Genomic DNA, 22,453 nt, shown 5'->3' on the forward strand with positions numbered 1-22,453 from the left:
CCATCTTCTCTTCGCCATGTTCCCCGTCCCACACTCTCATGATGTCTCTTCGAAAGGACCGTTTACAAAACCCCCCCATCCACTTTCTCAACAATCCTCTGGAAGAAGTCTTTTCTTTCAAGCTTCTGGGTCTCACTATCTGCCATGACCTTTCCTGGGAAAGTCACATTTCCAACCTTGCCTCAAAAGCCAGTCGCCGACTGGGAATCCTCCGTCGTGCAAAGTCCTTCCTCGGCCCTCTTGAGCTCCTGACTACTTACAAAGCTTTTGTCCGTAGCCTGATGGAGTACTGCTCTCCCCTCTGGGCTGGTGCTCCTGCCTCCCACCTTTCTCGACTTCACGCTGTCGAAACCAGGGCTTTTAAGATCATTGGCATCTCCCGCAATGAAGCTGAGTCTTTGGGCCTCTCACTCAATCACCGCAGGTTGGTCGGTGGTCTTTCTGTCTTCTACCGACTCCTCTCCAGCCTTGCCCCCCTGCTCTCTCTGCGATTTGTCCCAACCACATTTCCACAGGGCGCTCAAGGTCCGCCAACAACCCCCTTCTGGTAAAACTACCAAAATCACGAATCACTGCTCATCTTCACTCTTTCATTCCTCTTTTTTCCCGCCTTTGGAATAAACTTCCTCACTCTATTCTTTCCCATTCTTCCCTCCAGGCTTTCAAAACAGCTGTTCACCACCACCTCTTATCTTCCCCCATCCAAATCCTCGATCTTTTCTACCCCCGATAATCCACCCAAGCCCACTTCCTTCAATTCTCCTGCTTTCCTTCCTGAAAGTCCCTGTAATGTCCATCTTCTCTTCGCCATGTTCCCCGTCCCATCCCCATCCCTCTCCCTTCCACAGTTCACCTGTGTCTGTTCCCCAATGTTTTGTCCCTTCCACTCCCACCCCTCTTGTCTCATGCCTCCTTGCTGTGAGTTGTGTGTTAGCTCTCATACGAGCCTCGACCAAGGTATACAAAAAAAAAAAAAAAAAAAAAAAAAAAAAAAAAAAAAAAGGGGCTTCACTCAAGTGGTGCACCATAATTTCACAGACGTCCATCATCACACGGTCACAGACGTTTAAGCCTGATATGGGACCGTTCAAAAACACCCCGTTTGAAGATATAATTAACGGCCATATTTAATGATGTCCTTCACGATCCTCGGCCACCTCGCTCTCTGGGTCTGAAGGCGTTTCCTCGGTAACCTCGCTGGAGTCTGAAGCCGCCATGTTTTGTGGCCTGCTCAACCATGCCTCGACTCGGAACAGGCCGCAACGATTTCTTCACGATAAAGTTGTTGTTTTCATTTTCCTCACTCATATTAATTATCAAATGCCTGTTCATCAGAGCTACGAATCGCTGGGTGTATTGCAATGCTTATAAACATCCGGAGACGTCAGCGTTTGTTGCTGTATTCCGTTTGCGCATATGAATACCAGAGAAAATCTCTTAAACTAAGCATTGTTCGAAAATGTAAGGTCCAGATTTTACAGTATCAGCAGTTCCGACTCCCCCCAAAAAAGGGTTTTGTCCAATTCGGACATTTCACGGGCATTTCCGGGTACATAGTTGTCTCGAAGGTGATTGGTAATCACTTGCCAAGCCAGGCGTTCTCTTGGAGTGCTTGAGTGCTTAAGCCACTTCCCAAGCTGTACAGTGCGGTTCGTATCCTGATGGGGATGTACAGTCGACAGTTATAACAAGGTAAAAGTATGTATACAGCACACCGATGTGGTACATTTGGGTAGATTTGGATCTGTATGGATTCTCCACGGGTGCGTGGACATGCCATGCCTGTTATGGGTGCCATGGTGGCAAAGTTACATTCTGTATCTTTTGGAGGTTCTTTCAGGTTTTCCTTTGTCCTCGCACCTGTTTCTAAAGCATTTGGTTATCAGATTTGATTTACAAAGGTTATATGTTTCTCTTTGCGAATTTCAAAGCAAAATATATCTGACAAGTCTGGAGACGGCGATGGTTCACGAGCAATGTACACGGCTCGCCTTTTTTATTTTTTGACCTTCGAGGGGACGCCACGAGCAAACTGGCAGGAATCGGGAAAAACGTAAATGATGAAAGTTGTAGTACTCGAAGAGCACTACTTGCATACCAACTTTCATTCGAAACAGTTGAAAAACCGAGGAGCTCGATGCCCAATTTATTGATTTTTTTTGACATTTTTAAGTTCGTGACCTTGTGACGAAAATGGAAAAAAAAAATAAAAACGAGCTCCATGGGGCTATGCAGGTGCCATTGGGCTAATCAAACACCGAAACCCCTGCCAGATTCGACAAACCCCCTCGGAGAATATGCAACTTGAAACCGGCTACCCCCTATAAACACGTTTTTGGGCGTGGCTCCGCCCATAATGGGCGCAGCACGCCCATTCTTAGGAAAACACAACTAGATCATGATACAAACCTCCCACCCAAATTTTATCAGGATCGGATCAAAACCCACGGAGCTATGCTCAGGACAGACAGACAGGCAAGCCAGTAGGCGGACATGGGTAGTTGAACAAGTCAAATTTAGTCGTTTTTCAGCTGTTACTAGCCAACAAAAGCGTCCATAGCAACGGTTCTTTCTCACACATAAGTAGGACATACCATGAACCTACCATACCAGTTTCATGTAATCTGACTCATAGTCTCTGAGATAACGAACTTCGTTTTTTTTATTGTTTTCGACCAGGGGTCATTCAAAGTCTATCTTCTCCGACAGTTTTCATAGGATCCGGCTGGAAATTTTTGACAATATGGCTGAATGTACTGCCCACAGTCGCTCGCGGCCCGATTTTTGAAAAAAAAAAATTTTTTTTTTGAAAATTTCAAAAGTCCGTTGCTAGGCAACGGATGGGTCCATAGCAACAGTTCTCATTTGCACACAACTAGGTCATGGTATGAACCTACCAACTAAGTTTCATCGAAATCGCCATTGTATCAACGGAGCACTGGACCGAACAGACATACATACATACAGACAGACAGACAAACATAGACGGAAATACTGATAATAAGGGTAGAAAGATTGACTACCCAACAGACAGACACACACCCATAACAAATATAGTGGTCACTTACTGACTCGTGAACCAATAATACCCGATTTCTGAGCGGTTTGCCGCATTAACGGTTCGCCGCTAAACTACAGATTCAAATTTTTTTCCCACCCGTCACACACAGCTGTTTATAATGAATAATGTTTGTGAACATCTCCCTGAAACGTTGACATATATGTAACATTTTTCAGTGAAAGCTAATCAAGGTTTCTGGGTTGTGTGCAGTACGTACTGTAGTCGGTAATCACACCGACTCCAATCTGTCGATTCCCGAAAAATTGTCAATATTGGCCGTGTGTCCGTGTGTCCGTGTGTGTGTGTGATCTGCACCATGAGTCTGAGATACTGTAAACCAGAATGACCACACTGTGGTCACAACCTGCAACACAAGATATACGTATATATATATCTTTTTTTTTCACCTCCTCTCTCCACTCAACTCTCTCATCCTTGATCATGTCCCATGCGGTGAAAGCTGCGTTTGAGGATATGAAACAAAAAACAAATAATTTCCTCATGGCTCAGATCTCTCTCTATCGAGTGCAGTCTGCGGCTGCTGGTTGCATCATTGGTTGGGACGCGGCTATGCCGCTGATGCAGTGTCCCCCTTACCAGTACACTGGTACTCATTTTGCCGACCTCAGAAGGATGACAGGCTGAGTCAACCTCCTGGTGTATTAATTCAGTGGCTAACGGGGCTTGAACTCAGGACCCAATGATCCCAAGCCGCCACCCTAACCATGAAGCCAACACCAGGCTATGGCTCAGATTACATTCTCTAATGCGTCTCCTCAACATTGTCTGTCCGTGTTCCCATGTGAATGAATAAGATTGGATAAGATAAGATTTAGAGTGATACCGAAGAGGGGATGATTTAAATTATATGTTACCTTAATTTTGTCCCGAGTGTCTGTCTCTGTCTCTCACCTTTTGTTCATGAAAACCTGAAGCTAATCATTCAAGGTACAGGACCTTGCCATTAAGGGAGAGTGAATCAACTTTAAAAATCCAGTAATGGGCCAATTGGGAAACGAGCATTTAAAACATTCATAAAAAAATGAACAGGGGACAGACAATGGGATTGAGAAACACATATTTAATGCGCTATTAAAACATTAACTCGACAACCCTCATCCATGTCATCCTCCACCTCAGTTACATCAGAACAAGATGATTCGTCACACGGTCACAGATGTTTAAGCCTGATATGGGACCGTTCAAAAATTATGGAATGCTATTTTTTAGGGAGGCACACACAAGCTTGGTTAAACATTACTAATAATTATAATTTGACACACAATGATATTTTTCAGGGTACCTCATTGTGATTTTTTTTTTTTTTTGTATACCTTGGTCGAGGCTCGTACGAGAGCAAACACAACTCACAGCAAGGAGGCATGAGACAAGAGGGGCGGGAGTGGAAGGGACAAAACGGTGGGGAACAGACACATTAGGTGAACTGTGGAAGGGAGAGGGATGGGGATGGGACGGGGAACATGGCGAAGAGAAAATGGACATTTCAGGGACTTTCAGGAAGGAAAGCAGGAGAAATGAAGGAAGTGGGCTTTGGTGGATTATCGGGGGTAGAAAAGATCGAGGATTTGGATGGGGGAAGATAAGAGGTGGTGGTGAACAGCTGTTTTGAAAGCCTGGAGGGAAGAATGGGAAAGAATAGAGTGAGGAAGTTTATTCCAAAGGCGGGAAAAAAGAGGAATGAAAGAGTGAAGATGAGCAGTGATTCGTGATTTTGGTAGTTTCACCAGAAGGGGGTTGTTGGCGGACCTTGAGCGCCATGTGGAAATGTGGTGGGGACAAATCGCAGAGAGAGCAGGGGGGGGCAAGGCTGGAGAGGAGTCGGTAGAAGACAGAAAGACCACCGACCAACCTGCGGTGATTGAGTGAGAGGCCCAAAGACTCAGCTTCATTGCGGGAGATGCCGATGATCTTAAATGCCCTGGTTTCGACAGCGTGAAGCCGAGAAAGGTGGGAGGCAGGAGCACCAGCCCAGAGGGGAGAGCAGTACTCCATCAGGCTACGGACAAAAGCTTTGTAAGTGGTCAGGAGCTCAAGAGGGCCGAGGAAGGACTTAGCACGACGGAAGATTCTCAGTCGGCGACTGGCTTTTGAGGCAAGGTTGGAAATGTGACTTTCCCAGGAAAGGTCATGGCAGATAGTGAGACCCAGAAGCTTGAAAGAAAAGACTTCTTCCAGAGGATTGTTGAGAAAGTGGATGGGGGGGTTTTGTAAACGGTCCTTTCGAAGAGACATAGTGAGAGTGTGAGATTTGTCTGGATTGAAAGACATGTTCCACGTGATGGACCAGTTTGTGATTTTATCCAGATCTGCAGTGAGCGAAGAAGCTGCTGCTTGCCGGTCTGAGGGATGACAGATGGTACGGCAAAGGGTGGAGTCGTCGGCAAAGAGAAATAGAGGATTTTCCAGAGAGTCCGAGAGATCATTGATGAAAACCAGAAAAAGAACAGGGCCCAGAACGCTACCTTGAGGAACTCCAGCCTGCACAGGAAGAGGGGATGAAAGAACTCCATTTAGGGCCACACGTTGACTGCGACAGGAGAGGAAGTCTGCGTGCCATGAGTGGAGATGGCCTTGAATACCATGGGAAGAGAGTTTGGTGAGTAGGGCAGGGTGCCAGACTGTCAAAAGCACGTGATATGTCCAGGGATACGGCTCGGATTTCCTGTCTGGCATTGAGGACCTCCATCCATTGATGGGAGAGCAGAAGCAGCATATCCAGGGTAGAGTGACCTGGTCTGAAACCAAATTGATGATTGGAAATCAAGCCATTGGAGAAGAGGAAGGATTTCATATCTGAAGCGATGATGGATTCCATCACCTTGCTGATGATTGGGAGAAGGCTGATTGGTCTGTAGTTATAGGGATCTGTTTTTGCACCCTTTTTTATGCAGGGCAGTGATGTTAGCAGATTTCCAAGCAGATGGCAGATGACCTTGGGCAAATGAGAGGGTGAATAGAACAGAGAGAGGGTGAGCAAGAGCAGAAGAGCAGGCTTTGAGGACACGTGGGCTGATGCCATCTGGACCGGTTGCAGAATCTGACTCGAGGTTTGAAAGCAAGCTCTCCACCTTGTCAGGAGAAAAGGATACAGAGTCCAGGGACAGTTGGGTGCGACTGGGTAAAGTGGGTAGAGATAGTGATGGGTTTAGGACACAAGATTTAGCTGCAAACACCGAGTTTAGACATTCAGCTTTATCACGTGTGGAATCAGCAGTGCGGCCATTTGAGGTAAGGGAGGGGATGGAGGGGGAACATACACCAGAAACAGATTTGATTAAACGCCACCAGGATTTTGAGGAGGGAGAGAGGTTTGAGAGTTCAGACTTGAGATGAGAAAGATGTTGTTTTCTGGCTCTCCTGAGGGTAGATACACACTTGTTCCGAGCTTTGAGGAAAGAACTGAGATTGCCCTCAGTTGGGTTTGCTTTCCATGAGGCAAAGGCAAGTTGTTTCAGGACAACTGCCTCGCCACAAGCTTCAGTAAACCAAGGGCGGGAGGAAGGGTGAGACAACTGAACACGAGCGGGGATAAAGATTAAATAAAACACGAGAGAGGGGATAACACTAGACCCAAACAAAGCCAATGGAACTCTGACACAACAAACCGGGACAGTGTTTAATCTGCAGAGGCCTACAGGCCTAATGTGTTTGGCCCACCAGAAAACGAAGATGGCGGCCATATCATTTGGTCCGGGAGTCATGGTGGGTGGAGTCAAGCGAAAGACGCGGGTGTGGTCCAGCAGCTGGCCAACCAATGCATGCACATTTTAAAAATCGACCTCGAACAAGAACCCAATCCAGATCCCCAACCAGAACTCAAACAGCAGCACGGCGGAGCTCTTGTAGACTTGTGGCATATCGCTCGTTAAAAAAAAATATATATATATATTTAAAGAAGAAATGTTTAATTAAATAAAATAGATTGGAGATAGGAAATCATTCAAGGTGTAGTTGTCAACTTTACCTATATTGGCTGCACTACCCAAACAGATATCCCAATCTGTTGGCTGCACTTCAACACCTGCGAGTATGTCAAAATAATTAACAACCCGACAAGAGGTCATGATGAATCAAAGTGCCTCAACGTGGATCAGCAAAACTATCTCCCCCGAAAAAAAATGGACATCTCTCGACATCATCTCTTCGATAAATTGTCACCAACTCTGCCTTCATTACCACTCACTGGTAACTTCCTCCTGTGAAGTGCTCGTCTTAGTTGAAGTCGAGCATTCAACAATATTTCACTTCAAAGTACAAAAAGAATTACACAAGTCAAACGTTCTCTTCGATTCCACCTCGGGAGGTGATAAGATGTGAGGAAGTGGCGTAAAGCAAGAGAACGAAGCAGAGAACTGCAGATGAATGCCTCGTATGTCATTGCGAACTGAGAAACGAATTTAAAAATTCACTCGACTTTGCAGATAATTCCAAGGAGGTGACTCCAACAATGCTACGCGATTGTTGGAATTATTTGCAGATAATTCCACCAATCGTGAGGCATTGATTGTTGGGGCTGGAGCTTTCAAACCTGCACGTGGCGGCCCTGCTTTGATTACACTGAACAACAAAAATTTTTTACTGGAGATGTGTAAAGTGATTTCGACTAATTTGGGTACGCTGATTTCAAAAATAATAACCGTTTTGCTGTATCACGTCAGGATTTTCAGTAACAGAAATATTCCCATTGCCTAGAAGTCAGGATTTCAATGAAATTTACAAAAATTCATTTATTCATTTATTTCATCATGAATGCTTCAAAATTATAGAAATTACAGAAAAACTCCACTAGAATGTAATTAAAAATGCTTTAGGCATTTGGCTTTGCGTTTGTGCTGCTCTGTGTCAGTTTCACGATGCAGGAACCAGCAGAAATCGCCCATCATGTTCGGGTTGTGCCGCCCTTGGTAACGCGTCTCCATGAGTGAAATCTCTTGGTGGAATCGCTCGCCGTGCTCGTCCGAGACTGCTCCCAAGTTGTCATGGAAGAAGTTCAGGTGCTGGTGTAGGAAATGGATTTTCAGGGACATCCTGGAGCCAAGTTTCCTGAAGGACTCCAGCAGCTGCTGCACTATTTCTTCATAGTTGTCCGCGCACTCGTTCCCCAAGAAGTTGTCCGTCACAGCGTTGAAGCTCCTCCACGCTGCCAGCTCTTTAGGGTTTAGAGTTGTCGGAAAAGTTTCGTCCTTCATAATCTGTTGGATTTGCGGTCCAACAAAGACACCAGCCTTGATCTTGGCCTCCGACAAGGTGTTGCCAAACTTTTCCTTGAGGTGAAAACCCACGCCCATTCAGATCCATTGCCCGTACAAAACTTTTCATCAAGCCGAGCTTTATGTGGAGTGGTGGAAGGAAAACCTTGGCTGGGTCGACAAGGGCGACATGCTTCACGTTGTGTCGACCAGGTACATGCTCTTTTCGCTCTTCCCAATCTTTCTTCGTCCAGTGATTCTTGTCGTCTCTGCTATCCCAGAGACAAAGGAAGCACATGTATTTCGTGTAGCCTGACTGCAGCCCTAACAACAGCGCCACCACTTTCAAGTCTCCGCAGATGTGCCAGTTGAAGTCATTGTACTTGATGGAATCAAGCAGCTGCCGCATAGTCTCATATGTCTCTGTCATGCCGAACGCATGAGCCAGTGGGACTGATGGTTTCTGGGTGCCATGATGGAGCAAAACAGACTTCAAGGTGTGCTTCGCCGAGTCGATGAAGAGGCGCCAGTCTGCAGGATCGTGATCACACCCAAGTTCTTTCAACAGACCGTTGATGTCACTGCAGAATGTCATCGTGTCTTCCATCTCAAAGAACTCAGCCATGTCTCTGTGACGTGCTCTGAACAAGGATATCTTGGTGTTAGGTTCAAGTAGATTCCACTGCTGCAGCCTTGATCCAAGCAGCTCTGCCTTCGCCTTTGACAGCGAGAGATTACAGCTATGTTCTGATCAGCTGGAGGTGTTGGAACGGGGTTCTCGTCATCATGAGGCACAGGTTTACGAGCAGAGACGCAGTCAGCGTACTTAATGTGACCTTTATTCTTCTTGTTGAAGCCGGCGATGCTTGTGCAGCAGAAATAACAATCATCATGATGATTCTGTGGCTCACGCCATATCATGGGCACCGCAAATGGCATGCTCGCGCGCTTGCCCACCAACCAGAGTCAAGGTTGTGTGACAGATTGTGCAGCAGATGTGTGGTGCCCAGCTCTGTTCTTGGTCCCCCACCTTACACCCGAAGTAGTGAAAGTAGGCGGCCTTCATTTTCACTGCTGTAGATATACTTCGCTGTTGATCTTTTTTGGTATACCGACCACAGACATAACAGAAGTTGTCAGGATGATTGGTACAGGAACGCCTACTCATCTTTATCTGAAAGAAAGAAATATAACACAAGTTAACAACAATTGTACGAAATACACATGTTAAAGACATATGTAAATTTCATTGAAATCCTGACTTCTAGGCAATGGGAATATTTCTGTTCCTGAAAATCCTGACGTGATACAGCAAAACGGTTATGATTTTTGAAATCAGCGTACCCAAATTAGTCTTAATCACTTTACACATCTCCAGTAAAAAAAATTTTTTGAAATTTGTTGTTCAGTGTTATCAACACCGAAAGCTTAGCGGTGGTTAATGAACTAAATAGGCAAACCAAGAGGTGCCAATAGCTGCAGGCAGAAGAGAACCTGGGTAGGGCAGTATGACCACTCCTTGGCTTTTTCACAAGATCTGGGCTATTCGTTGTTCACGTTGGCGTCTTGGTTTTCTATTATCATCGCTTTTCCGAAACCTTGTGAATTCTTGGCTTTTTTCATTGGCTCACCTTGGCATTTATGAAAATGAGGAGTGGTCACATTGGGGTAGGGTTGTGGAACCCTTGATGAAGCAAATGCAATCAAAAGGCGGACAAATTAATACGATAGATCCACACAAGATTCGTTGCCCTGTGAGTTAAGGTTACTAATTGAAAGGCTAAAATAAGGCAAACATGATAGCAAACCATGCTGCAGGAGTCACGACCACAGTGATTACTCGGAAACGAAAAACCTCATGACGACTACAAATATCAATGTAATCCAAATTCGGCCCAAGAGCCGACTGAAGAAGTAGAATACGAAGGAGGAGAAGGCGGCGGAGGCCATTCGAGAATAAACTCTTGAAGAAAGAGTACGTCCTGATTAAGGAGACCGATGCTCTGGAATGCAGCTGAAATTGTTGACCAGTCTTTGAGAAACAGCAGAATGTAGACCAGATTAGCCTGCCATAATAAAAATGACACGAATGCATGACAGCTTCGTGGAATGAGGTTCGATATGACCAGGGCCCAGCAAAGAATACGCCGTTTGAAGAGACGTGGGTGAGAATGCAAACTGATGAAGTAGACTGTAATATCACAAATCCTGGGGCCTTGAAATGTGGAAACAGGTGCTGTGGAGCAATGAATCCAGGTACGCATTTGTTCACAGTCTGCTGGATGTGTTGGAACACCAATTATCGGCTCAACAAGAGCAACCACAAAATCCAAAGGAACGGGGGAACACACCATGTGAGGAATAGTTTATAATCTCACCTCCAACTGATAAAAACGAACAAACAAAAACAAAACACAGTAGCAGATGTTAAACTAACGGTTCACGCTGCGTATATGGCATGGGGAAGGCCCGACAGCATTATCCGTGGCTGGACGCCAAGGCTTGTTACGCATTGACAATGTGTCCCCCATAACTAAAGGAAGGATCATGGAGGGTAAAATAGCCGCAATAATTACATCTTGCAAGACCTCTTGGAGAGACTGCTTTGTTAAACATTGAAGACAAGGGAATGAAGAGAATACGATTTACACTCCAGATTTAGAGCAAAATAAAACCCGACACTTATTAACTCTGCAAAAACAAGATGAAGTGTAATGAGCGAGTTCTTTCATCATTCGTATAATCAACCTATGGTCCTGCAGCTGTGAGCGTAATAAATGCACAAACTCATTCCAAAACAGAGTTAAACAACATCCTGACTTCACCAAAGATGAACAATAAAGACAAGAACATAGCCATGGATGGTTAGTGTAAAGAATGCTTACCTTGCTCACCCACAGACTGGCATCCTGAAAGTCATGGTGAAATAATGGTTGAGGGCCACCGAGTGAAAACCCTGTAAAATCAGAAGAGCACAGATTGCAACTAGTTAGTGCAGGGGAAAGTGGGGAGTGGGAGGGGGTAGGGTGGTAGGTGATGGAATCTGGGAGGGCATACAGGCATTCTACTCTGGGGGGGGGGGGATGAGGGAATGCAGGGGAGCAGGCACTGCACCACAGCGTTGGAAGGAGGGTGTGTGCACCACTGTAGGAGGTAGCGGAAGACAAAGTGGGTGGGCAATCTGGAAGGGGGGGAGTAATATCCCAATATGGGGGTGAGCACCCTCAAGGATGGGTAGGGAGAAGACAATGGGGAGAGAGCTTTATAGTGGGGAGGTAGGGAGGATGGGAGTTTTGTGGGTGAGTGGGTTAGGGGGAGTGCTCCGTGGTGGGTGGAGGAGGGGACAACTAGGGGAGGTGGTTGTTACGTGGTTGGCGGAGGAAGGAAAAATGACAGGGATGGGTGCTCCACAGTTGGGAGTGGGGGGGGTGGGAGATGGTGAGGGTAGGTGATCCACAATGGAGGAGAGAGGGGGAGCCGTCCACTCCACTGGGTGAGATTGCTACACTGGAGGGGGTACGGTGGAGGGGGCACGTCCTCAGCAATGGAGTCCCTATGTCAAAGGACTTGCAACAACATATAATTTAACGCCATTTTGTTTCCATCGAGCGCGGAGCAGAAAATCTGTGCTCATTGTGCGTGAAGCGTAATTGTCCGTTGCCTCAAACTGTCTTTCTCTGCACCCAAAAGGAAGATTATATTACTTAAATCTTTATTATCGTTCTTTCAGTGCACAACAATAAGCGTACAATTAGACAGCATTGACAAAATTAAAACATCGCAGAAATCGTTGAAAAAAAAAAAACCAAGTGGAATGCGCGAGCAAGAGTTCACCCTGATGAGTGCCTAATTCAAGGTGAACAGAGCGAGTGAGTCGAAGAAGAAATATGTACAGGTAGTGGCTGCGTGTAGAAATTTGAAAGAAGCGGAGGAACGAAAGTGAAAGAGAAATGGAGGAAAAGTAGAGAATTAGAAAGGACAACTGTGAGTTTAAAAATTATAATTACATTTAAAAAAGGGGGGGGAGAGCTTGAGAAGATTGATTGATTGATTGTGTACTCCAGCTGAAGGCAGGTCCTTGGCTACTTGGTAAGAGTGATGCTTGCTGGTTTGCCATTGCCTTCCCAGCAGTTAGTCAAGGCAGGAATTTGGAATTTGTACAGGGTGCCGGTGACGGCTCGCCTACTCTTTGTGAAGGACACCGTGAGACCTTTAACATCCACCAACTAATGCTAGCAGACGGGACACCGGCTTAACGTCCATCCGAGGGACGGCGCACACGCATCGATGAATCGCCGTACCTGTGAAACACCGGGATGACAGCTTGTAGCTGGGTCGGGATTCAAACCCAGAGGCAAAAAAGCAAAGAGGCAAGAGCGTGTACCTCCAGGCCATCCTGCCAACCCCTTGAGAGGTCATGGACCGGGAAAGTTTTTCTTTGCAATCAAACGGAACAGGAACGAAGAAGGAATAAAAGACAGCTGCAATTAAAACGGAGATGAGCCAAAAGCAAAGGAGTTCATTTTGTTCCAACTCTTCATTTATTTTAACACGAGTCCTGTGCCAATGAAAACATGCGTGTCGATGGAATCCTTCATTCTTTTCTACTCCCATTACACTCAAAACTTTCTGGTTATTTATATATTAACTTGACCTTCCTAGTGAAGAAATCACCCGTTTGTTTGTTTTTTTTTTTAATTAAAAAATGGGATAATTACACCAATATTTCGAACATTTCTGGTGCTTTTCACAACTTGCTATGCCCCGCCCCTCATAAAAGTTGACTTCAGTGAACCGCAGGTCACGTGACCGTTCACGTCATCTCCAGAACACGACTCGCACAAAGTGGATTGATTAGATGTCGCGCGTCGTATGAAGTACGTACAAATGCATTGTGCACATGTGTTTGCTATCTCACTGATCGTCTTAATTCCTGTGATTGTTTCGCGAAAGTTTTTAAGAGTTTTAGCCTTACTTTCGAAAATGCCTGCAAGATGTATCGTAGCAGGATGCAGCAATACAACTAGAGACGGTGCAAGCCTTCATGTATTCCCGAAAGATGAGAATCTTCGGAGAATATGGACATCTAAAGTGAAGCTGATGAGGGGAAACTGGAAAGGCCCCAGCGACACGAGCGTCATTTGCAGCACCCACTTCGAAGACAGTGACTTTGATCATGGGCTCTATTCGCTGTTCAGTTTGAAGAAGTTGAGAGGCTGAAACCTGATGCAGTACCCATCATCAAAAGCAATGTCGTTCCTCATGCCGAGAAAAAAAAAAAAGGGATGCGAGGACAGCTGCTGAGAAGCGGAAGAAAATAAGGGTAAGTCATTTCGAAGTCCGATATCATACCAGCAGCCCAAATGGCCAGGCCCGTCCGTGGCTAACAAATCGTTACCGAATCGTTACCGTTACCGTTACCGCAGAATACATGATCATAATATGGTCCTGTCGCGGATGCGTGGGTTGTATTGCGGGATCGGAGTGATTGTTGTTTATCGCCACAACGATGGCACGCAATGCCACTGGCACTAATGACTAAGCCTAAGTCTAAGACTTAATTAAAAGTTAGACATTTTAGGTAATTTTGGTCATAGATTCATCTAAGAATAATAGAGAAACAAATCCTCAGTCTAGATCAAGAAAATTAAAATCTACATAGATCTTGATGTTTTCATTTTATCACTTTTGATATTAAATGTGTACGTTACCCGAGATATGCCTCCATTCAAACGTCTGGTATCACCTACGTAGGTGCCCGAGGCCGAGGTGGATGTTGGAAATACCCATTTCTGAGATAAGAAGTTTGTCAAACTCGGGTTTGGAAATGGCATAATACACGTTTTTGAAACTTACTCTTTCTGATGCTTGATGTTATTTGTTCGAAATGTTGAATTTTACCATCGTCTTTCACGATTTGGCACTCAGTGCCACCGCCATATTGAAAATGCGTGTGTGCGCTTGGTACAGTGCATGTGCATTAGTTCATTCATGCTTTCTTGAAAGAGTAGACTCGTGAATAGAATAGTTACTTGTCAACTCTAGAGTCTAGACTAGTCCGATAAATCCGTCGTCCGTCCGACTAGTCCGATAAATCTGACGTGCTGTAGCTTTCTTTTATTATTCTCTTTTCTTCACTGTTTTCTACTGGTGCTACTTGATGACAGTACGAATAAAATAAATAAAAATGCAACAGAACGTCAGATTTATCGGACTACTCTCGACAATTGTGTCACAAGGTGTGTTCTGCACACAAGTTTTCATCGTATCCGGACAGTGAGATTGCTTCGTTTTATGCGCGAAGAGATACGGCCGATGACATGCGCTGGCCTTGCTTGCAATTCATTCGCTGCGGTGCAACATGTCCGCTGCACTGCGCTGCGCTGGTCACGTCACCTCACTAAAATATTTCTGATATCGAGCAGTATGCAAGTCGAATTTACATTCTTGAATGACGAAGCGGATTTTGTCTAACCAGTTGTTATTGCCGAGTCTTCCTTCGATGTCCTCCCGATCATCATGAATGCCGGGAATTTCATCGCCATTTTCCTCTGCTTGTCCTGCTTCGGGCTCGAACTGGTAAGGCCGTACTTCATTTCCAGCTGCCTGAACTTCACCTCCCGCGACTACGTTATCCGACAATTCTCCATGCGATTCAGACCAAAATCCTTCATTTCTCTCACATTCACTGTTGTTACCAGACAAATGAAAGTCCATGTCATCCATTATTCAAAACCAAATGTTTGATTTTTTTTTAAGCAGAAATGAACGAAGCGATCGAGTCGACCAATCAAATGTGGAAACGCACGGAAAGCCAATAGAATCACGTAGACCACCAACCCGAGTAATTTACGTGCAGCCTTTGTCGGTCTGGAGATGACGTCATGTGGGTTACGCCCCTTTCAGTAGATTTCGGTAGAATTTTTAAGGGCGTTCCCGAAGAGGTTTGTTTTTTTTTTATTTTACATTTTACAGAACGAGTATTGTGAAAAAAACTGTCAGATCTGAAATCACGATAAGACATGTGTGTGTATATATATATATATATATATATATATATATATATATATATATATATATATATATATATATATATATATATATATATATATATATATACATATACACTATTTCAGTACTTTTGGGTGTCATGGGACCTTTAAATCCATCCTCTTCCTTTTTTCCCTTTTCCCACAGCTCATTAATTAAGCTCCATAACTCTCTTCTCATGTTGGCCATTTTCTCCCACTCTTCCAATACAATAATAGCGAACGCAGTGAGCTTAACTTAACGCGTGCACATGAGAGAATAGGAAACAACAACACAATACCATGGCAATTTGGAATCCGTGTCGTTGGCTATGACCCTTTTGCTTCCGTTTTTTTTTTTGCTTCTGGTTTTTTTTTTTTTTTCCAGTTTTTGTCATGGGGAATGATGCATGCCGGGAGATAAAGGCATCGTCGGAGACATGAAAGACCCAAATATCAGACATGGTGTATATGTCCTCCACTGATTTTAATAAAGATATCTCCCGCATCATCAAAAAATAATTTGTCATGATTTACATTATTTGATCGCTGATCCCGAATCCAGGCCGAAGTAACCGGAAATTGCGTATACAGTTGTGAACAAGTTATAGGTAAGGTCAGAAGCGAATGTCAGAAGAATACTACGTTCGCTTCTAGTATTTTTTTTAGATGAGATCCTGTTCTAGGCGGTGTAGTTGTTGTTGTGAAGGTAATATTAATTTTTTTAGATGAGATCCTGTTCTAGGCGGTGTAGTTGTCGTTGTGAAGGTAATGTTGAGGTATAATGTTGAGGTAATATTTTTTTTTGGATGAGATCCTGTTCTAGGCGGTGTAGTTGTTGTTGTGAAGGTAATGTTGAGGTATAATGTTGAGGAAATATTAATTTTTTTAGAGATCCTGTTCTCGGTGGTGTAGTTGTTGTTGTGAAGGTAATGTTGAGGTAATATTAATTTTTTAGATGAGATCCTGTTCTCGGCAGTGTAGTTGTTGTTGTGAAGGTAATGTTGAGGTAATATTTATTTTTTCAGATGAGATCCTGTTCTAGGCGGTGTAGTTGTCGTTGTGAAGGTAATGTTGAGGATTTTTTTTTTTTTCAGATGAGATCTTGTTCGAGGCGGTGTAGTTGTTGTTGTGAAGGTAATGTTGAGGGTAATATTAATTTTTTTAGATGAGATCCTGTTCTAGGCGGTGTAGTTGTCGTTGTGAAGGTAATGTTGAGGTATAATGTTGAGGTAATATTTTTTTAGATGAGATCCTGTTCTAGGTGGTGTAGTTGTTGTTGTGAAGGTAATGTTGAGGTATAATGTTGAGGAAATATTTATTTTTTTAGAGATCCTGTTCTCGGCGGTGTAGTTGTTGTTGTGAAGGTAATGTCGAGGTAATATTTATTTTTTCAGATGAGATCCTGTTCTAGGCGGTGTAGTTGTTGTTGTGAAGGTAATGTTGAGGTAATATTTATTTTTTCAGATGAGATCCTGTTCTAGGCGGTGTAGTTGTCGTTGTGAAGGTAATGTTGAGGAATTATTTTTTTTCAGATGAGATCTTGTTCAAGGCTGTGTAGTTGTTGTGAAGGTAATGTTGAGGGTAATATTTTTTTTTTTTAGATGAGATCCTGTTCTAGGCGGTGTAGTTGTCGTTGTGAAGTTAATTTATTTTTTTTTTTAGATGAGATCTTGTTCTAGGTGGTGAAGTTGTTGTTGCGAAGGTAATGTTCAGGTAATATTTATTTTTTCATTGCAAAAAGACTTTAATTTGATATATTTAAGAAGCGAATGTAAGAAGAATTCTACGTTCGCTTCTCGGCTTTGCCTATTCCATATTATGCTGTTTTGCTGCAAGGTGAGGCCGAAGGTGAATGGATGCAGAATTATTTTGGAATTAACCGCGTCATACACAAGGAATCACAAGGAAATTAGACGCAGAAGGAGGACATTCGGCCCATCATGCAAGCAACACATCAACACCTGCTTACCTCCCGTATCTATTACCACCCCCAGATCCTTCTCCTGTGTGACACGCTCCAAAATGACCCCTTGAATCCTGTAATCTCTATTCTCATTATTTTTACCCATCCCCAACACCTTACACTTGCTCAGGTTAAATTACATCTGTCAGTCTTTTGCCCAATCTGTACAAGTATCAATACTTTCCTGTTTCTGATCACCACCCCCTCTGCTATCCACCATACTTCCAAGCTTTGTGTCATCCGCAAATGGACCATGACATGTTGTTAACCAACGTTAACTGCAAGCTTTGCACAAATACGAATAAATAAATAAATAGCTTTATATTCCCAAATATTTTTCCTTCCAGGATCTGGAGGGAATCCATGCATTTTGAAACCCTTCTCTGATCGATTGGTTGCAACGAATGGCACAGCACCTTGGCATTTAAGAAACAAATGATTGATGAGCTATCGTGTGCTCATTGAACGAGTCGTCGATGGAAACAAAATGGCACCCAGACACACGTGACCAGGAATTTAGGGGATGCGCCATGTCGCAACTCCTCGTATAATAGGGACTCTCGACTAAGCGGTCGGAGTGTGAGGCTGAGAATGAGGGTGATAAGTAGTTGGGGGTGTAAACGGAGGGGATGGGCACTCCGTGATGAAGGAGAAGACAATTTGGGTGGACGATTCACAGTGGGGAGGAAGAAGTGGGGGGGGGTGGAGGAGGCATGAAGGCAGAAGCCCAGTGGAGGGGTGTACAGAGTCTGGAGTGGGTGAAATGGGACAAATGCCCTGCATAGTTGGGGTGTGTGCGGGTAGGCGGGTGCCCACATCATTATGATGGGTGCAGGGAGCCCCGTGATGTTGGAGTGGGTGCAGAGGGGATTAGCATCTCTCCATGTTCGGGCAAGTGCAGGGGGAGAGCACACTGCGGTGTTGGGGTGGGACCAACATGGTGTTGGGGTTTGTGCAAGCTCCCCATGTTGTTGGGTTGGCGGAAGGTGTCCTGCCTGTGTTTATGGGATGGCATTGGAATGTGCGCAGGGGGGGGGAGTGAGGGGGTAGGCGCCCAGCAGGGTTAGGAAGGGTGTATTGGGGTGGGGGTGGGGGCACGGCAGTATTGGAGCAGGTGCAGGAGGAAGGGCATTTCACAGTATTGAGGTTGGTAGAAAGAGTTGGGTACCCAGCGGTGTTGGGGCAGGAACATGAGGAAGGGTGCTCCACAGTGTTGAGACGGATGGTGGGCGCCACCCACACAGTGTTGGAGGCGAGTCGACGGGTACAAGCGTTCGTGGTGTTGGGGTCCAGAGGGGTGAGGGCAGGGGTTCCACATGGTGTTGGGCCGAGCCCCAGGGGAAGGGCGTCCGATGGTGTTGAGCGGGCCAAAGGAACTGGCATCCCATGGTTTTGGGGCGAGTCCAGGGGGACACGCCACAGTGTTGCTGTGTGTTCAGGGGGGAGACACCCTGAGTTTGTTGTGGGTCCAGGGAGACAGGTGCCCCAGTGTTGTGGCAGGTACGGGGGGGGGGGAGTGGCGGGCATCTCACGGTGTTGGAGCGATAAATGGGGGTGGGAGTCTGTGGGGTATCCTGAGCATGTTGGGGGAGGGTGTTCCAAGAGGTGGGAACGCCGTAATGTTGGGAAGAGTACAGTGGGGGCACTCAGTGGTGTTTCTATTGGTACATGGTAAGGGAGGGGCCCTTTGTAGTGGGGTGTGGGGTGAGGGTGTGGGGGTGGAGGGTGTGGGGGTGAGGGTGTGAGGGTGTGGAGGGTGTGGTGCGTGCGTGGGTGGGGGTGTGGTGCGTGCGTGGGTGGGGGTGTGGTGCGTGCGTGGGTGGGGGTGTGGTGCGTGCGTGGGTGGGGGTGTGGTGCGTGCGTGGGTGGGGGTGTGGTGCGTGCGTGGGTGGGGGTGTGGTGCGTGCGTGGGTGGGGGTGTGGTGCGTGCGTGGGTGGGGGTGTGGTGCGTGCGTGGGTGGGGGTGTGGTGCGTGCGTGGGTGGGGGTGTGGTGCGTGCGTGGGTGGGGGTGTGGTGCGTGCGTGGGTGGGGGTGTGGTGCGTGCGTGGGTGGGGGTGTGGTGCGTGCGTGGGTGGGGGTGTGGTGCGTGCGTGGGTGGGGGTGTGGTGCGTGCGTGGGTGGGGGTGTGGTGCGTGCGTGGGTGGGGGTGTGGTGCGTGCGTGGGTGGGGGTGTGGTGCGTGCGTGGGTGGGGGTGTGGTGCGTGCGTGGGTGGGGGTGTGGTGCGTGCGTGGGTGGGGGTGTGGTGCGTGCGTGGGTGGGGGTGTGGTGCGTGCGTGGGTGGGGGTGTGGTGCGTGCGTGGGTGGGGGTGTGGTGCGTGCGTGGGTGGGGGTGTGGTGCGTGCGTGGGTGGGGGTGGTGCGTGCGTGGGTGGGGGTGGTGCGTGCGTGGGTGGGGGTGTGGTGCGTGCGTGGGTGGGGGTGTGGTGCGTGCGTGGGTGGGGGTGTGGTGCGTGCGTGGGTGGGGGTGTGGTGCGTGCGTGGGTGGGGGTGTGGTGCGTGCGTGGGTGGGGGTGGTGCGTGCGTGGGTGGGGGTGTGGTGCGTGCGTGGGTGGGGGTGTGGTGCGTGCGTGGGTGGGGGTGTGGTGCGTGCGTGGGTGGGGGTGTGGTGCGTGCGTGGGTGGGGGTGTGGTGCGTGCGTGGGTGGGGGTGTGGTGCGTGCGTGGGTGGGGGTGGTGCGTGCGTGGGTGGGGGTGGTGCGTGCGTGGGTGGGGGTGTGGTGCGTGCGTGGGTGGGGGTGTGGTGCGTGCGTGGGTGGGGGTGTGGTGCGTGCGTGGGTGGGGGTGTGGTGCGTGCGTGGGTGGGGTGTGGTGCGTGCGTGGGTGGGGGTGTGGTGCGTGCGTGGGTGGGGGTGGTGCGTGCGTGGGTGGGGGTGTGGTGCGTGCGTGGGTGGGGGTGTGGTGCGTGCGTGGGTGGGGGTGTGGTGCGTGCGTGGGTGGGGGTGTGGTGCGTGCGTGGGTGGGGGTGTGGTGCGTGCGTGGGTGGGGGTGTGGTGCGTGCGTGGGTGGGGTGTGGTGCGTGCGTGGGTGGGGGTGTGGTGCGTGCGTGGGTGGGGGTGTGGTGCGTGCGTGGGTGGGGGTGGTGCGTGCGTGGGTGGGGGTGTGGTGCGTGCGTGGGTGGGGGTGTGGTGCGTGCGTGGGTGGGGGTGGTGCGTGCGTGGGTGGGGGTGGTGCGTGCGTGGGTGGGGGTGGTGCGTGCGTGGGTGGGGGTGGTGCGTGCGTGGGTGGGGGTGGTGCGTGCGTGGGTGGGGGTGGTGCGTGCGTGGGTGGGGGTGGTGCGTGCGTGGGTGGGGGTGGTGCGTGCGTGGGTGGGGGTGGTGCGTGCGTGGGTGGGGGTGGTGCGTGCGTGGGTGGGGGTGGTGCGTGCGTGGGTGGGGGTGGTGCGTGCGTGGGTGGGGGTGGTGCGTGCGTGGGTGGGGGTGGTGCGTGCGTGGGTGGGGGTGGTGCGTGCGTGGGTGGGGGTGGTGCGTGCGTGGGTGGGGGTGGTGCGTGCGTGGGTGGGGGTGGTGCGTGCGTGGGGGTGGTGCGTGCGTGCGTGGGTGGGGGTGGTGCGTGCGTGGGTGGGGGTGGTGCGTGCGTGGGTGGGGGTGGTGCGTGCGTGGGTGGGGGTGGTGCGTGCGTGGGTGGGGGTGGTGTGTGCGTGGGTGGGGGTGGTGCGTGCGTGGGTGGGGGCTGGTGGGGATGTGGGGGATGTGGGGGGGTGTAGGGGGTGGTGGGGTGTGGGACAGCATAGCGGAAGGAAGGAGAGACCATCCATTATATTACTTTTTAACTCAATGACCCGGAAGAGTAAGAGTAACAACACGAAGAACTTATAAAGCGAATTCAGATGAAGAATCCGGAAACACCAAGAACCTCCGGATCGACGAAGAATCGGGGAGAAAAAAAACAAACAAAGCGAACAAGAGTCGGATCATGAGTGAGGTAGTGAACGACGAAGAGAGGGTGTGCGAGTTTGGGTTATCCGTGCCCACACTCAGGTTTACCGATAACAGGAGGAAAGTTGTGACCGACGAGGTGACGACACAAGATGAGAATACGAGGAAGCAGCGTGTCCGTGTCCGTGTCCGTGTCCGCAGCACACCGGGGATTCCTCGCGTCGCCGGATGTCCGACGGCTCCACTCGAACCCTGTTTCCTCCCCGGTTTGTTTTGGCCTCTTCCTCGCTCGGCCCAGTCAGTCACGGCCTCGTACTGCGCCTCGTACTGCGCATGCGCACATCCTCCTCCCCTCAGGGGGAGCATTTAAAAAAATAAATAAACAAATAAATAATGCTCCGATTTGTGAGGTAAACTCCATCTCGGGGCCTTTAATGATCCGTCGCGCGGATATTCATGGCGGAATGATCGTCCTCCGACGTTTTCACGCCGATAACCGGGGCCGCTCGGACGTGCAGCGACGAAACCGTCATTTAAAAAATCAACTACCAGAAACACAGAATTATTATTTTGTAGTTTTCTTTTGACAAATTTTATTCGAAGGTTCGACGTCTGACGGGATGACGTAAATTTAGACGCAAGGAAAAAAAAAACATTTTTCAGAATAGTTGTTTTTAAAATCCGCGCGTGATGACGTCACCGCGCAGGCAGCGAGCGGATCGGGGCATGGGGTGGTGGTGGTGGTGACGCCTTCGTGTGCACGTGCTCTCGCCTCCTCGCTCTGTGCTCTGATATTGCGATCCCGGAGGAATTCGAATCGATTTCTCGTTTACAAACACCAATAACTCTCGACGGGACGAGAAAACACAACACGGTGGGGTCAGGGACGTCAACGAGGCAGTGATTGTGTTCACGTTTTTGTTTTGTCGACGTGGGATTGGAGAGGAGGAAGTTGTCCGATGAGGAATGAACAAACACCGACGGACACGGGCTGGCAGGGTGATTCATCAACGTGTGTGTGTCGGCCCTCGGATGCACGTGAAGCTGGCCGTCCTATCTACCGGCATTACTTGGTGGACATTAAAGCTCCCACGGTCTCCTTAACGAAGAGTCGGCGAGCTATCGTCGGCACCCTGAACAAATTACTAATTTCTGCGCAAACCTACAACGGGGCACTGCATCGGCGGCACTCTTGAGGAGGTTGTCATTCAAAACTCCTGGGTCTCACCTCAATCAGCCACAATCTCTCTTGGGTAAACCACATTTTAAAGTTGGCCTCCAAAACCAGCCATCGACTGGGCATCCTCCATCCT

At 48.1% G+C, this 22,453-nt stretch overlaps 1 protein-coding gene across 6 annotated transcripts in view; it reads right to left on the minus strand.

Annotated features, from left to right (window-relative positions):
- Window positions 1-21,613, minus strand: part of LOC147031094 (rho guanine nucleotide exchange factor 11-like) — a 193,948-nt gene extending 172,335 nt beyond the window's left edge. For 2 of the 6 annotated variants that reach the window (XM_085875813.1, XM_085875808.1), the window contains exons 1-2: window positions 21,249-21,612; window positions 11,157-11,227 (exon numbers count right to left, since the gene is read on the minus strand). The gene's annotated coding sequence lies outside the window, so the exon portion shown is untranslated. Of the gene's footprint in view, window positions 1-11,156; window positions 11,228-21,248 lie in introns of all 6 variants that reach the window. The other 4 variants (XM_085875814.1, XM_085875812.1, XM_085875811.1 and 1 more) reach the window with 3 other exon arrangements.
- Window positions 21,614-22,453: the final 840 nt, after the last annotated feature.

Source organism: Eptatretus burgeri, chromosome 3 (genome assembly GCF_056783735.1).
Source record: "Eptatretus burgeri isolate ZD-2024b chromosome 3, Ebu_testis_v1, whole genome shotgun sequence".
Lineage (NCBI taxonomy): Eukaryota > Metazoa > Chordata > Myxini > Myxiniformes > Myxinidae > Eptatretus > Eptatretus burgeri.